The following is a 15,937-nucleotide window of genomic DNA, read 5'->3' as shown; positions in this document are numbered from 1 at the left end:
ATTTTATCATTGGCGCCTATGTCGGCACCCTTTCCACTTCACTCAATGAGCCCTTTTTTTCCAGATTAATTTCTCAAGTACTGTTGTGGTAGCATTACCTCAATACCCCCTTGACGCAGATACATTTAACTCGATAATAGTGTATACGTTCATTTTAAAGAGTTTTAATGCTAAAAACATTTGTTTTGGTTTGTTTTATACGTGATTTTTGTTTTCTGAAAACTTGCCATGAGTTGACTGTGACAAGTTCCAATATCCCCTGAGTACCACATAAGTATCCCCTGTAGTAGGGGTACCATGTGTTGAGAATCCATTATCTACTGGTCTCCATTCCCCTCCTCATGTAGAGATCAGCATTGGAAGCATGCTAATTAAGTCATGTTTCACCTCTTCCCATTCCAGTGACCCTTGTGATGCTCCAGTGTGTGCACCCAAGTCGCCCTCTTCTGACTCACATGCCTGTTCCCAGGTTAACTTCATCAGGCCAATACCTGGAACACACAGCTGGATAAGGCTGGCTGTAGTACAAGACACAGGAGTGTTACGATTGCTACTGCAGAGGTGAGATACTATTTACCTAAGCATCACATCTGATTGCTGATCTCTAAGGGGAGATCTGACAAAGAGGGGTCCCCTAATTAATCTTTGATACTCTAGGTCTAGGACAATGATCACGAGCGTGTGCTAGTATGCTCTTGGTGCCCATTAATTGCTGCGGGTGTAGATCTGCATCTTGTAAGTTGAGAAGGTTTAGACTTTAGAGAACACAGATCTACACCTTCAGTAACATAAAAGGTCAATGTGATGCAAATGATTCCAGGATGCATGCAAATTGTATGCAGCTTGGAATTGGGCCAATCAGATGCACTTCCTGTTGATTTTTATTGGCCCAATGCCAAACTGCATACAATCTGCTTGCAAACTGGAATAATTTGCATCTCATTGGCCATCTTGACTCAGGACTTAAGTGGTTAAAGGACCAGTCTCCATTTTGTTGTGACCACACTACCACAGTCCCTGGGAATTCCTCCAGCCGTGGCAGGTCATTGTTTGCTTCAGTCCATTTTTGGCCCATATCTTTGCCACACAAACTTCTGATGTCCAGTCAGAGCTAGAATAATAATGAATGCTGGTTGAAGTCTGACCCCTAAATTATGCCCTTTATGCCAATGCCAATGATTAGGGCCCTTCTGAAGGATGCACGTTATCTACTCTCCAGTAGAGAGTTGAGCCATGTGAACCTTGGCTCAATATATGTGTCACTGCGGGTCCATGCTGTCAGGGGCTTGATCTCTGCAATAAAAAAAAAGATACGTACCTTTACATATAAAGGACAACTGAAGTGATAGGGATATGAAGGCTGTCATATTTATTTCCTTTTAACCTCCCTGGCGGTATGATTCCCGCGGCTGCGCGGCCGCGGGAGGGTTTTTTTTTAGCATGTAGCTAGCCTAGTGCTAGCTACATGCTTCCCCCCTCCCTGCGGCGTCCCCTCGTAGTGTCCGATTACCGCCGGCGCCGCTTGCCCATAAGGAAATCCCGTACTAAACGCCATGGCGACGAACGGAGTGACGTCACAGGGAATCGCGATCCACCCCATAGCGCAGCTTGGTGGCGATTGGCCAGGCTGCGCAAGGGGTATGCGAGGGGGGGGCCTGTATCGCTGCGAATAGCGGTGCAGCGGTGATCGGACCAAACACGCAGCTAGCAAAGTGCTAGCTGCGTGTTTGAAAAAAAAAATGATGCAAATCGGCCCAGCAGGGCCTGAGGAATTCTCCGCAGCTGCTTACCCTGTGTCCAGCACGGGGTTACCGCTAAGGAGGTTAACCAGCCTGGCGTTCTATTAAGATCGCCAGGATAGTGACCGGACGTTTTTTTTTTTATTAAAAAAAAACTATTGCATGCAGCCAACTAAAAGTTGGCTGCATGAAAGCCCACTAGAGGGTACTCCTGATGCGTACTTCTGATCGCCTCCGGCGATCAGAAGTAACAAGAAAGGCCGCGATGAGCGGCCTTTCTTGTTTTGCTTTCCTCATCGCCATGGCGACGAGCGGAGTGACGTCATGGACGTCAGCCACCTCCGATCCAGCCCTTAGCGCTGGCCGGAACTGTTTGGTCCAGCTGCGCTGGGCTCGGGCGGCTGGGGGGACTCTCTTTCGCCGATGCACGCGGCGCATCGCCGCGCTGCAGCGGCGATCAGGTAGCACACGCGGCTGGCAAAGTGTCGGCTGCGTGTGCACCTTTTTATTTCATGAAAATCGGCCCAGCGGGGCCTGAGCGGCAGCCTTCCGGCGGTAATGGACGAGCTGAGCTCGTCCATACCGACAGGCTGGTTAAGCAATACCAGTTGCCTGGCTATCCAGCTAATCCTCTGCTGCTAATACTTTTAGCCATAGACCCTGAACAAGCATACAGCAGATCAGGTGTTTCTGACAAGATTAGCTGCATGCTTGTTTCTGGTATTATTCAGACACTACTGCAGCCAAATAGATCAACAGGGATGCCAGGCAACTGGTATTGTTTAAAAGAAAATAAATATGGCAGACTCCATAATAGTCTAACTTTAGTTATCCTTTAACCACTTCAGGACTCAGCCTTTACCCCCCCCTTAAGGACCAGCGCTGATTTCTAAGATCTGTGCTGGGTGGGCTCTACAGCCCCCAGCACAGATCAAATAACAGGCAGAGCGACCAGATCGCTCCCCTTTTTTCCCCACTAGGGGGATGATGTGCTGGGGGGGGTCTGATCGCTCCTGCATGCGTGTGGGTGGCGGGGGGCACCTCAAAGCCCCCTCCACGGCAGGATTCTCCCTCTCCCTCTCCTCCCTCCCTGCCCCGGAGATCGGAGGCTGCACAGGAACGGATGTGTCCTGTGCAGCCTCTAACAGGCTCCTGCCTGTCATGTGACAGCGATCCCCGGCCGCTGATTGGCCTGGGATCACTGATCTAGTACAACGCTGCTACTGTTAGCAGCGTTGTAAAAATGTAAACAAAGCGGATTATTTCCGCTTGTGTTTACATTTAGCCTGCGAGCCGCGATCGGCAGCCCGCAGGCTATTCACGGAGCCCCCTGCCGTGAATTGACAGGAAGCAGCTGCTCGCGCAAGTGGCTGTTTCCTGATTAATTAGCCTGCAGCCGGCGACGCAGATGTGCGTCGCTGGTCCTGCAGCTACCACTTTGCCGACGCGCGTTATGAGTGGGCGATCGGCAAGTGGTTAAAAAGAAACCGTGACCAAGAATCGAACTTTATCCCAATCAGTAGCTGATAACTCATTTTACATGAGAAATCTATTCCTTTTCACAAATGGATCATCAGGGGGCTCTGTATGGCCGATACTGTGGTGAAGCCCCTCCCACAGGAGACTGTGAGGACCATGGTACTGGCAGTTTCCTGTCTGTGAACCTCGCTGCATTGTGGGAAATAGCTCTTTACAGCTGTTTCCAACTGCCAAAAAAAGCAAGCAGCAGGTACTTCTAGTGACATCACCTGCCAGCAGCAAAAATGTCACCATGTGGTAAATGTCAGAATGTAAGTCAGGGAGAGGAAAGATTTTACAGCGGGCAAACACTGACTAAATCATTTATACATCATTATTGTAAAAATTAAGCAGTTTTTTTTATTAAATAATTTTCACTGGAGTGCCTCTTTAAGCCAGGTACACACTTTCTGGCCTGGAACCCACTGCAAAATGCTATCGCTAATCGCAAGCGCTAGCATTTTGTATGAGCAGTTTGTCAGCGGTTTCATGAGCGTTTTAGGAAGTGATTTTACAAAGTGTATCAATTTGCCAGCGATTGTGTAGTGATTAGCATTTTAAAATCTGATTGGTCCTTTCAATTAATTTTGTTACAGTGTGTTGTAAGGTTAAAACGCTAGCAAAATCGCTCCATGCAGGTTTTAATGAGCGATTAAGCCAGCGTTTATATACTTTACATTGAAGCGCTAACGCTCCCAAAATGCTGCATGTCCTGCGTTTGCGATTTGTGGAATCGCAAACGCTCCAGTGGAAGTTGCCCCATCCATTAACATTAGCTGAGCGTTTTGGCAAAACGCTAGCGTTTTGAATCGCTCCAGAAACGCTCACAAAACCGCTCTTGTGGGTTACAGCCCTCAATTATGATTGACCAATTTTACCACCTCCATGTAGTATAAGGGTCAACAGATATTGTACACTATGAGCAGATTGTGTAGAAAACCCTCCTACTACATGGAGAAGGTAAAATTGGTCAGTGATAGGCAAATCATTATTGAATGTGTGTACCGTGCTTAAAAATGCATTCACACATCAAATTTTGTTTGGCTAATCAGTAACCAATTTTACCTCCTCCAATAGTATGAGGGCCATCAGATTTGGAATAGAACGACCAGATTGTGTAGGTAAACTCGCATATTAACCTCCTGAGCGGTATGGACGAGCTCAGCTCGTCCATCACCGCCGGAGGCTGCCGCTCAGGCCCTGCTGGGCCGATTTTTATCAAATAAAGTGCAGCACACGCAGCCGGCACTTTGCCAGCCGCGTGTGCTGCCTGATCGCCGCCGCTCTGCGGCGATTCGCCGCGAGCAGCGGCGAAAGAGGGCCCCCCTAGCCGCCTGAGCCCTGCGCAGCCGGAACAAAAAGTTCCGGCCAGCGCTAAGGGCTGGATCGGAGGCGGCTGACGTCAGGACGTCGGCTGACGTCCATGACGTCACTCCGCTCGTCGCCATGGCGACGATCTAAGCAAAACAAGGAAGGCCGCTCATTGCGGCCTTCCTTGTTTATTATGGGCGCCGGAGGCGATCGGAAGAACGCCTCCGGAGCGCCCTCTAGTGGGCTTTCATGCAGCCAACTTTCAGTTGGCTGCATGAAATAGTTTTTTTTTAATTAAAAAAAAACCCTCCCGCAGCCTCCCTGGCGATCTCAATAGAACGCCGAGGAGGTTAAATGAGTGGTAAAATTGGCCAGTCATTGGTCAAACAAAATTGGATGTGTGTGCCAGGCTTTAGGGTGCGTCATTTTATAACCTCTTTGTAATATGAAAGCCAACACTTTTTGAATGATATGAACAGATTGTGTATGTAAGCTATCAAACTACAATGAAGTGGTCATTTTGGCGAATCGAAATTGAATGTTTGTATGCACCCTAAATCCTGGTACACACTTTCAATTATAATTGGCCAATCACTGACCAAGTTTACCACCTCCATGTTCTATGAGAGCTTACCTACACATTTTGTTCATAGTATTCAATATCTGTTGACTCTCATGCTACATGTAGGTTGTAAAATTGGTCATTGATTGGACAATTATAATTGAAAGAGTGTACCTGGCTTTAGAGTGCATACACACATCCAATTTTGATTGGCCAAAATTTACGAATCTTTGTAGTTTGATAGCTTACATACACAATCTGTTCATAGAATTCAAAAATTGTTGGCTTACATACTACAAAGATGTTATACATTGGCCAATCAAAACTGGATGTGTGTATGCACCTTAAAGAAATCATCAGGCAAATAATAGGAAAGCCCATTTACTTACCTGGGGCTTTCTCCAGCCCCTTGCAGCTGTCTGTCCCACGCTGTCACCTCCGTTCGCAGCTGCCAGCCCGGGTCCGCGCACAGTGCAGAGGACAACCTCGAGGTCGTCCTTACTGCGCCTGCGTGAAGAACCCGTTAATCAAGTCCGCAACGTACTGCGCAAGCGGCGGCTGAAAGCGGAGCTGTCAGCATGGGACAGACAGCTGCAAGGGGCTGGTGAAAGCCCCAGGTAAGTAAATGGGCTTTCCTATTATTTAACAATAACAATTTTTGAATTCTATGAACAGATTGTGTATGTAAGCTACCAAACTACAAAGAAGTGTTATGCAATAAGCCGCGAACAACGCGGGCTGGATTGACAGCGGCTCTTCATGCAGGCACAGTAAGGATGACCTCGAGGTCGTCCCCTGCACTGTGTGGGGACCCCGGGCCAACGGCTGCGAACGGAGCTGTCAGCGTGGGACAGACAGCTGCGAGGGGCTGGAAAAAGCCCCAGATAAGTAAATCTGCTTTCCTATTATTTGCCTGATGACTCCTTTAAAGTCTAGTACACACATCCAATTTTGACTAATTGGCCAATTTTACCACTTCCATGTAGTATGAGAGTTTACCTAAACAATCTGATAACATTATTCAAAATCTGATAGCCCTCATAATACACAAAGGTAAAATTGGTCCGATTGGCCAATCAAATTTGCATGTGTGAATGCACCTTTATGCTGGGTCTACACGTGCCAATGTATCTTATCAATCGAGCCGCTGATGCGGCTCGATTGATAAGATCCGACAGGTTCGATCTCGCTGCGGCCGATTCCCCGCGAGCGGACAATAGCGGGGAATCGAGCGGAAGATAAGCAGCGCCGGCGGGGACGAGCGGTTATCGAATCCGGCGGATGAGCGGGGACGCGGCGGGTATGCGCGGGAATGCGGAAGAGTCGATCCGTGTAGATCTAGCTTTAAAGGGACTCCGAGCTCTAACTAAAATCAAAATCTGAACTCACCTGGGGCTTTCTCCAGCCCACCGTAGGTCGGGAGGTCCCTCAGCATCCATGTGGCTCTTCTCCCAGGGCCTGGTCAGGAATGGCTCCCCGGCGGCTCCTGGCGACACTGGGCCCGAGTGTCTGGCTCCTTCCACCTGAAAGCTGACGTCAGTCTTCACCACGCCGGCTGCCTCGCGTCATTACGGCGTGACAGTACTGCGCATGCGCAATTAAACCGCGCAAGCGCAGTACTGTCACGCCGGCCGCCGTGACGACTGACATCAGCTTTCAGGAAGAAGGAGCCCGACACTCAGGCCCTGTGTCGCCGGGGAGCCATTTCTGACCAAGGCCTGGGAGAAGAGCCAGATGGACGCCGAGGGACCTCCCGACCTACGGTGGGCTGGTGAAAGCCCCAGGTAAGTCAGATTTTGATTTTAGTTAGAGCTCGGAATCCCTTTAAGCCTGGTACACACTTTCAGTTATGATTAGTCAGTCACTGATCAATTTTACCACCTTGCTGTAGTATGAGAGCTTACCTACACAATCTTTTCATAGTATACACAATCTGTTGACCCTCATACTGCATGGATGGAGTAAAATTGGTCAGTGATTGGCCAATCATAATTGAGGCTAGGTGCACACATAGCAGACATGTTAGCGTTGCGAAAAAAGGCTGCGTTTTTGCCGCTAATGGAAGTCTATGGGCCGCAGGAAAAAACGCATATTGAGAAACGCTGGTTTTGTTGCATAATTTTCAAAAACGCATGAAAAACGCACATAATGAAAGTCGATGGAAATGCAATGGTATGCATTTTCCATTTTTTTGCATAACATTTTTTTGGGGGATGTATTTTTGCTTCCTGTTGTCTTCCTAGTAATTTGCATAAAATTTTATATGCGAACCGCAAACTCATTAACCACTTGCCGACCGCACACTCATACCGTGCGGCCGCAAAGTGGTAGCTGGAGGACCAGCGACGCAACTCTGCGTCGCCAGGTGCCTCCCTAATTAATCAGGAAAGGCTGCTCGCGCGAGCGGCCGTTTCCTGTTAGATCACGGAGCGGGTCTCCGTGAATAGGCTGCGAGCCGCTGATCGCAGACTAAATGTAAACGCTAGAGACATTTGTCTCCTTTGTTTACATTGTACGGCGCTGCTGCGCAGCAGCGCCGTAAGGCAGATCGGCGATCCCCGGCCAATCAGCGGCCGGGGATCGCCGCCATGTGACAGCCGACATCCTGTCACAGGCTGCACAGGACGGATAGCGTCCTGTGCAGCCCCGATCACCGGGGGGACAGGTAGGAGATGGAGGGGGGTGAATGTCGCCGCGGAGGGGGGCTTTGAGGTGCCCCCCCACAACATGCCACCAGCAGGAGCGCTCAGACCCCCCCTGCACATCATCCCCATAGGGGGGAAAAAAGGGGGGCGATCTGATCGCTCTGCATGCCAGCTGATCTGTGCTGGGGGCTGCAGAGCCCACCCAGCACAGATCACATAAATCAGCGCTGGTCCTTAAGGGGGGGTAAAGGGTGGGTCCTCAAGTGGTTAAAACGCGAACAAAATGCTTGAAAAACCCATCTGCGGTTAAAAACTGCTAACAAACGCACACAACATTAACATAAAACATGACATAAAACGCAGCTTTTCATGTTATGTTACGTGTGCACCTAGCCTCAAAGTGTGTACCAGGCTTTATACTTTTAGCCATAGACTAAGGGTGCATACACACATCAGACTATAGTCTTTGGAAAATGAAAGATCACAGACCAATCTTACCACCCTTCATGTAGTATGAGAGCCATACTCTACACAGTCTTTTCTATAGAGCTGAACTCCCCATCAGAAAAAAATCTTTGCAAGATGCTGCTCACACAGATGCTGTACAGACACAAATGGATTTTTGGCAGGAGCAGATCTTTTGCAGATACTGATCTTTTGTGTCTGTACAGCATGTTTGTGTGCAGCATCTTGCAAAGATTTCTGTCTGATGTGGAGTTCAGCTCCATAGAATAGACTGTGTAGAGTATGGCTCTCATACTACATGAAGGGTGGTAAGATTGGTCTGTGATCTTTCATTTTCCAAAGACTATAGTCTGATGTGTGTATGAGCCTTTACAAGCATGTACAGTGATGTGAAAAACTATTTGCCCCCTTCCTGATTTCTTATTCTTTTGCATGTTTCTGCTCATCAAAAACCGTTAACTATTAGTCAAAGATAACATAGCTAAACACAAAATGCAGTTTTAAATGATGGTTTTTTTTATTTAGTGAGGGAAAAACCTCCAAACCTTCATGGCCCTGTGTGAAAAAGTGATTGCCCCCCTTGTTAAAAAATAACTTAACTGTGGTTTATCATACCTGAGTTCAATTTCTGTAGTCACCCCCAGGCCTGATTACTGCCACACCTGTTTCAATCAAGAAATCACTTAAATAGGAGCTATCTGACACAGAGAAGTAGACCAAAAGCACCTCAAAAGCTAGACATCATGCCAAGATCCAAAGAAATTCAGGAACAAATGAGAACAAAAGTAATTGAGATCTATCAGTCTGGTAAAGGTTATAAAGACATTTCTAAAGCTTTGGGACTCCAGCGAACCACAGTGAGAGCCATTATTCACAAGTGGCAAAAACATGGAACAGTGATGAACCTTCCCAAGAGTGGCCGGCCGACCAAAATTACCCCAAGAGCGCAGAGAAAACTCATCCGAGAGGCCACAAAAGACCCCAGGACAACATCTAAAGAACTGCAGGCCTCACTTGCCTCAATTAAGGTCAGTGTTCACGACTCCACCATAAGAACGAGACTGGGCAAAAACGGCCAGCATGGCAGATATCCAAGGCGCAAACCACTTTTAAGCAAAAAGAACATTAAGGCTCGTCTCAATTTTGCTAAAAAACATCTCAATGATTGCCAAGACTTCTGGCAAAATACCTTGTGGACCGACGAGACAAAAGTTGAACTTTTTGGAAGGTGCATGTCCCGTTACATCTGGCGTAGAAGTAACACAGCATTTCAGCAAAAGAACATCATACCAACAGTAAAATATGGTGGTGGTAGTGTGATGGTCTGGGGTTGTTTTGCTGCTTCAGGACCTGGAAGGCTTGCTGTGATAGATGGAACCATGAATTCTACTGTCTACCAAAAAATCCTGAAGGAGAATGTCCGGCCATCTGTTCGTCAACTCAAGCTGAAGTGATCTTGGGTGCTGCAGCAGGACAATGACCCAAAACACACCAGCAAATCCACCTCTGAATGGCTGAAGTAAAACAAAATGAAGACTTTGGAGTGGCCTAGTCAAAGTCCTGACCTGAATCCTATTGAGATGTTGTGGCGTGACCTTAAAAAGGCGGTTCATGCTAGAAAACCCTCAAATAAAGCTGAATTACAACAATTCTGCAAAGATGAGTGGTCCAAAATTCCTCCAGAGCGCTGTAAAAGACTCGTTGCAAGTTATCGCAAACGCTTGATTGCAGTTATTGCTGCTAAGGGTGGCCCAACCAGTTATTACGTTCAGGGGGCAATTTCTTTTTCACACAGGCCCATGTAGGTTTTGAGTTTTTTTTCCTCACTAAATAATAAAAACCATCATTTAAAACTGCTGTAATGACTGGTGTCAGCAAGCACAGATTTTCTGATTATTGGTGATCTGCAGTATCACCAATAATACAGACAGGCACGTGCACAGGGGGGTGCTCGGGGTGCTACAGCACCCCCCCTTTTTGAAAGTTAGTCTCATTGGCCCCTTTTCCCACGATCTCCTCCAGTGCTGCAAAATGACCCTAAATGTGCCTGCGTGCTTACTGTGGCCATCCGCCGCTGACACGGGGTGGATCTGTTTCTGCAGGTCTAACCAGGGGCCAGGGGGCAACATAGTAGCCACTAGCCAGTGCCACTGAGAAAGACCCCCGGCGGTGCAGCGCGTTTCTATGGCAACAACGCAACGCCAACCCAATGTAGAGACGTGGCTGCTCAAGGAGAAACTTGCCCAGCGTCGGCGGCGATGACGTCACGTCAGTAGGAGGAGAGAGCACAAGGCACATGTGAGAGTCACTGACAGTGACAGACTGCGACACCACCCGGGCCAACAGCGTGCCTTATGGAAGAGAGGAGAGTGCCTGGCTAAGCACGAGACAGTGTTCCTGCAGCGAATTGTGGTGACTGGTGCGGTGGTGAGTAGTCTTTGAATTGGGCCAGGCAGAGCAGAGAGAGGGGTATGCACTGCAGGACAAGAGGGATTGGAATGGAAAGGACGGAGTGGAGCTGACAGAGTTAAAGGGGGGCCCTAACTTAACTTGGTGTCGGTGGGACTCTGGGAGCAGGAGGGCGCACTTGATCTTGATTTGATGCAGGCTGGTAATTTGGTTCTTGGGGGGGGTGAAATGTTTGCAGGGTAGGTCTATGGTGTGGTAGGGGGGATCTGACTTTAACTTGCCACAGTGGTTGGTAGTGGGATTATTTTTGGGGGGAGGGGAGGTGCAGGGTAGCGATATGGTGTGGGTGGGACCAGAGGCAGGAGGGGGGCCCTGACATTAGCTTAAACCTGGTGGTAGTGTGAATTTTTTTTTTTGGGGGGGGGGGAGGGGGGCTAATTTTAAAGTAAACCTGAAATGGGGCATAAAATACATTTATACATACCTCCGCTGCCTGCAGCTTCCGCAAATTGCCCCAGAAAGTCACCGGCGCATACTGCTTATGGGTGGAACTGGGACCCTGACTTTCACTTGATGCTGGCCTGGTTGGTAGAGTGTGTGTGTGTGTGTACAGTGTGTGCGTGTGTGTACAGTGTGTGTACAGTGTGTGTGTACAGGGTGTGTGTGTAGAATGTGTGTGTGTGTGTGTGTGTACAGTGTGTGTGTACAGTGTCTGTGTGTGTGTACAGTGTGTGTGTGTGTGTACAGTGTGTGTGTGTGTACAGTGTGTGTGTGTGTGTGTGTACTGTGTGTGTGTGTGTGTACAGTGTGTGTGTGTACAGTGTGTGTGTGCATGTGTACAGTGTGTGTGTGTGTACTGTGTGTGTGTGTGTGTACAGTGTGTGTGTGTGTATACAGTGTGTGTGTGCGCGTGTGTGTACAGTGTGTGTGTGTGTGTACAGTGTGTGTGTGTGTGTGTGCATGTGTACAGTGTGTGTGTACAGTGTGTGTGTACCTAGGTTGTACCTAATGTGATCCCTGATTAAACTCTGTATATTTGTATATTACTGTCATGTTTGTACAACTTCATTTGTACACTTTTTTGATGTGCAAGGCAAGGGGGCTGGGGGGGGCTTCCACCACTTGTAGGTACTACTGTGCATGGGGGGGGGGGGGGGGGGAGGGGGCGGGGCCCCTTTTCTTAAATTTGAGCACCCCCCACTTAAGGACCCTCTGCACGGCCCTGAATACAGATACTATACCCGATTATGTGGTGATCTGCAGAATCACCAATAAGGCGAGTATAGCAAGACACAGGACAACCAGATGTAAAGATAGGTGTTTGGTGCAACAGTTATACAGATAGAGATACCAACTCCCCCAGAGAAGCTGGTACAGGGAGATATCTCTATTGAACACAGGGATCAGCACTCCAGCAAGCTGGAGATGCAGATGAACTAGTAATCAGTTCACCCGAGGAGCGGGTGGTGCACAGTAAGACAACGTATACTGATCACCCGTGGAGTGGGTGATTCAGACTGTACTGCAGCAGGTGATCACCTGAGAGGCAGGAGATCAAGACTGTACTGCAACTCCTAATCACCTGAGGAGCAAGTGATGAGGACAGTACCGTAGTTACTAGTCACCTGAGGAGCAGGTGATTAAGACTGTACTGCAGCTACTGGTCACCTGAGGAGCAGGTGATTAAGACTGTACTGCAGCTACTGGTCACCTGAGGAGCAGGTGATTAAGACTCTACTGCAGCTACTGGTCACCTGAGGAGCAGGTAATTAAGACTGTACTGCAGCTACTGGTCACCTGAGGAGCAGGTGATTAAGACTGTACTGCAGCTACTGGTCACCTGAGGAGCAGGTGATTAAGCTGTACAGAGAATCCCTCACCAGGGACTAAGCTCACTGGTGAGGGCAGGGGAGTCAGACAAGCAGATTTGGCAACAAACGGACAGATACGGTACAAAGACAGAAGGCTTAAATCAGAGTAGTGTTCAGGCTGAGTAGGCAACAGGATCAGATAGGCAGAAGCACAGAATCAGTAAGCAGAAGAGTAGTCAAGGCTAGCAGAAGGTCATAACAAATAATACAATTCAATTAGTACTTTAGCTATCAACAGAATCTGACTAAGTGTGGATCCCCAGCTCCTGCTGGTTCTAGCACACCTTGGGATCTGACTAAGGTCTGAGTGCTAACACGCATTTGCAACAGCAGACGAGGAGCTAATGACAGGCAGGTCCTATATATACTGAGAGCGCCCCACAGCGCCGCCCCAGTCACTCAACCAATCAGGAGCACTGCTGGAGTCAGCTGACCAGCCGATCAGCTGACTCCCCTTCTATTCGCATAAAGCTCCTGTCGCCTGGCGCGCGCAGCCCTCAGTCTATGTGCAACTGACGGACCAGGCAAAACTCCACCATGTAACTGCGCGGCGAAGGCCACCGGCTGAGACAGCCGCCATGCTGCTCACCGCTGCGGCGGCATCTCCGCTATCTATTACAACTGCATTTTGTGTTCAATTATGTTATCTTTGACTAATAGTTAACAGTTTTTGATGAGCAGAAACATTTAAGTGTGGCAAACATGCAAAAGCATAAGAAATCAGGAAGGGGGCAAATAGTTTTTCACATCACTGTAGATCAGGTGTTTACGACTGAAGTCTGACTAAATTAGCTATATATTTGTTTCGGGTGTGACACCATGGGCTCCATTCACAATAATTTTCTCTTGCAGGAATTGCACTTGCTGTAAATTCCCAACTGAAACACGACCATCATGACATTCACAAAATGTTACGCATGTTTTTACCGCATGCGTAAAATTGTACAAGTTTTTCACATGCGTAAAAATTGTGGTAAAAGTTTGCAAATAATGCAGAAAAATGTCCACAAAAGTTGGTAATTGCTGCAAAAAACTGAAATTCACAAAGAAAAAGGGCACATTATTTCTGACTTAACCACCGATTTTTATCGCCTACAAGTACTTGTTCATATATTTTGCTTCCCATTGACTTAAATGGAGTCTGGAGCCTTGAACGATGTGTTTGCTGGAATTGGGGGGGCAATTTTTTTTGTGACTTTTTTCTGCTTGTTTACTACCTGATTACACAATTTTCCCCAATTTTTTTTTTCATCATTCCCACATGCGGAAAATTTTTAGTGAATGTGGAAAGAATGCAGAAATTATCACTGCCAAAAATATAGCGGAAAAAAATCCCTTACCGAAAGTGTGATTGTGAATAAATTCCTATAACTCCAAACCTTTGAAGCCAGGAAAAAGGAACACTAAAGCCTGGTACACATTTTCAATTATGATTGGCCAATCGCTGACCAAAATTTACCACCCCCAATGTAGTAAGAGGGTTTACCTACTACACAATCTGCTCATAGTATTCAATATCTGTTGACCCCCATACTATATGGAGATGGTAACATTGGTCAGTGATTGGCCAATCATTATTAAAAGTGTGTATCAGGTTCGGGACACCCTCTCCTTTACAGGGTTCCCTGGTAGTGACCCCCTTCCTTCCTTATACAGTGCCCTGGTGTCTAATGTTCCAACCTCCCTCACCCATACAGTTTCCTGCTGTCTAGTCCCCCCAGAAAAACAACAACAAACAAACACACAAAAAACAACCAGTTCTGTGGTATCTAGTGCCCCCCTCAACTAATACAGTTCTCTAGTGCCCCCCCCCCCCCCAAGGTTTCCTGGTGCCTAGTTGCTCCTCTAAAGTTCCCTGGTGTCTAGTAGCACACCGGGCAGTGTGGAAAACATGCGTTTCCTGCATTGTGCGTTCGCGTTATTTTAACTTTATCGATGGAGACGCAGAGGACTGCATTTTCATTCTATTTATTGTTAAAGGACACATCCAAGCTGTTTAAAAATAAAAAAGTCCACTTACCTGGGGCTTTCTCCAGCCCATCAGCCGTTCCGTGCCCTCGCCGCAGCTCCGATCACCGCTGGTGGTCCTGGGTCCCCTCCGGCGCAGGATTCCTACTGTGCCTGCACGAGCAGCTCTCACAGTCACGCTGACGTCATCTGGACTGTACTGCGCAGGCGCAGTAGTTCTACGCCTGCGCAGAACAGCACGGATGACGTCCGTGAGACTCAGTGAGCCGCACCATGGAATGTATCAAGATGGAGGAAGATGCCGACCTGGCGAGGTCAGCCTCTTCATCGGAGGGGACCAGGAGCCAACAGAGCTGTGGTGAGGGCACAAGTCGGTTGCCGGGGGCTGGAGGAAGCCCGAGGTAAGTGGATTTCTTTTTTTTTTTCCTCCTTGGACCACTCCTTTAACCACTTTACCCCCATAGGTGCGGATATCTCCGGCCCTTTTTCCATCCTTTCACCCCCAGGGACGGAGATATCCGCACCTCCTGCCGCTGCCCGCGCTCCCGCTTGCTCGTGCGCACGCTCCTGCTCTCGTGCATGCCACCCACTCGCCCGGAGATCAATGAACAGGAAAAAACGTTGCCGTTTGTTGATCTAAGCCCCCCGCAGTGATCGGCTGCTTCTACGAGAAGCAGCAATCATTGTGAAAAAAAAAAAAGTTTCCCAGCCTCATAAGACTTCCTGCAAGCCTACTTCCTACGCTTGTAGGTCGCATAAACAAAAAAAGTCACTGTGGCCATCTTGTGGCCAAATAGTAAAACTACACCCTAAAGCATTTTTCATATACAGATACATTAGTTTTACACTAAAAATTAATGCATTATCTCCCACACTCCCCATTTTTTTTTATTTTATTTTTTTGTCATTAAAAAAAAAAAATTGCAATAAAAAAAAAATACATAAATAGTTACCTTAGGGACTGAACTTTTTAAATATTTATGTCAAGAGGGTATAACACTGTTACTTTATAAACTACGGGCTTGTAATTAGGGATGGACGCAAAACTGAAAAACATGCACCTTTATTTCCAAATAAAATACTGGCGCCAAACATTGTGATAGGGACATAATTTAAATGGTTTTATAACTGGGACAAATAAATTTCATGGGTTTTAATTACAGTAGCATGCATTATTTAAAAACTATAATGGCCGAAAACTGAAAAATAATGATTTTTTCCCCACATTTTTTCCTATTTTCCCATTAAAACACATTTAGAATAAAATAATTCTTGGCATAATGTCCCACCTAATGAAAGCCTAATTGGTGGCAAAAAAAACAAGATATAGTTCATTTCATTGTGATAACTAATGATAAAGTTATAGACGAATGAATGGAAGGAGCGCTGAAAGGTGAAAATTGCTCTGGTGCTCAAGGAGTAAAACCCCTCAGTTGTGAAGTGGTTAAA

The sequence above is a fragment of the Hyperolius riggenbachi genome, chromosome 2 (assembly GCF_040937935.1).
Source record: "Hyperolius riggenbachi isolate aHypRig1 chromosome 2, aHypRig1.pri, whole genome shotgun sequence".
NCBI classification, from domain to species: domain Eukaryota; kingdom Metazoa; phylum Chordata; class Amphibia; order Anura; family Hyperoliidae; genus Hyperolius; species Hyperolius riggenbachi.
The sequence above is the reverse complement of the archived record's forward strand: the minus strand, read 5'-3'. Positions refer to the sequence as shown.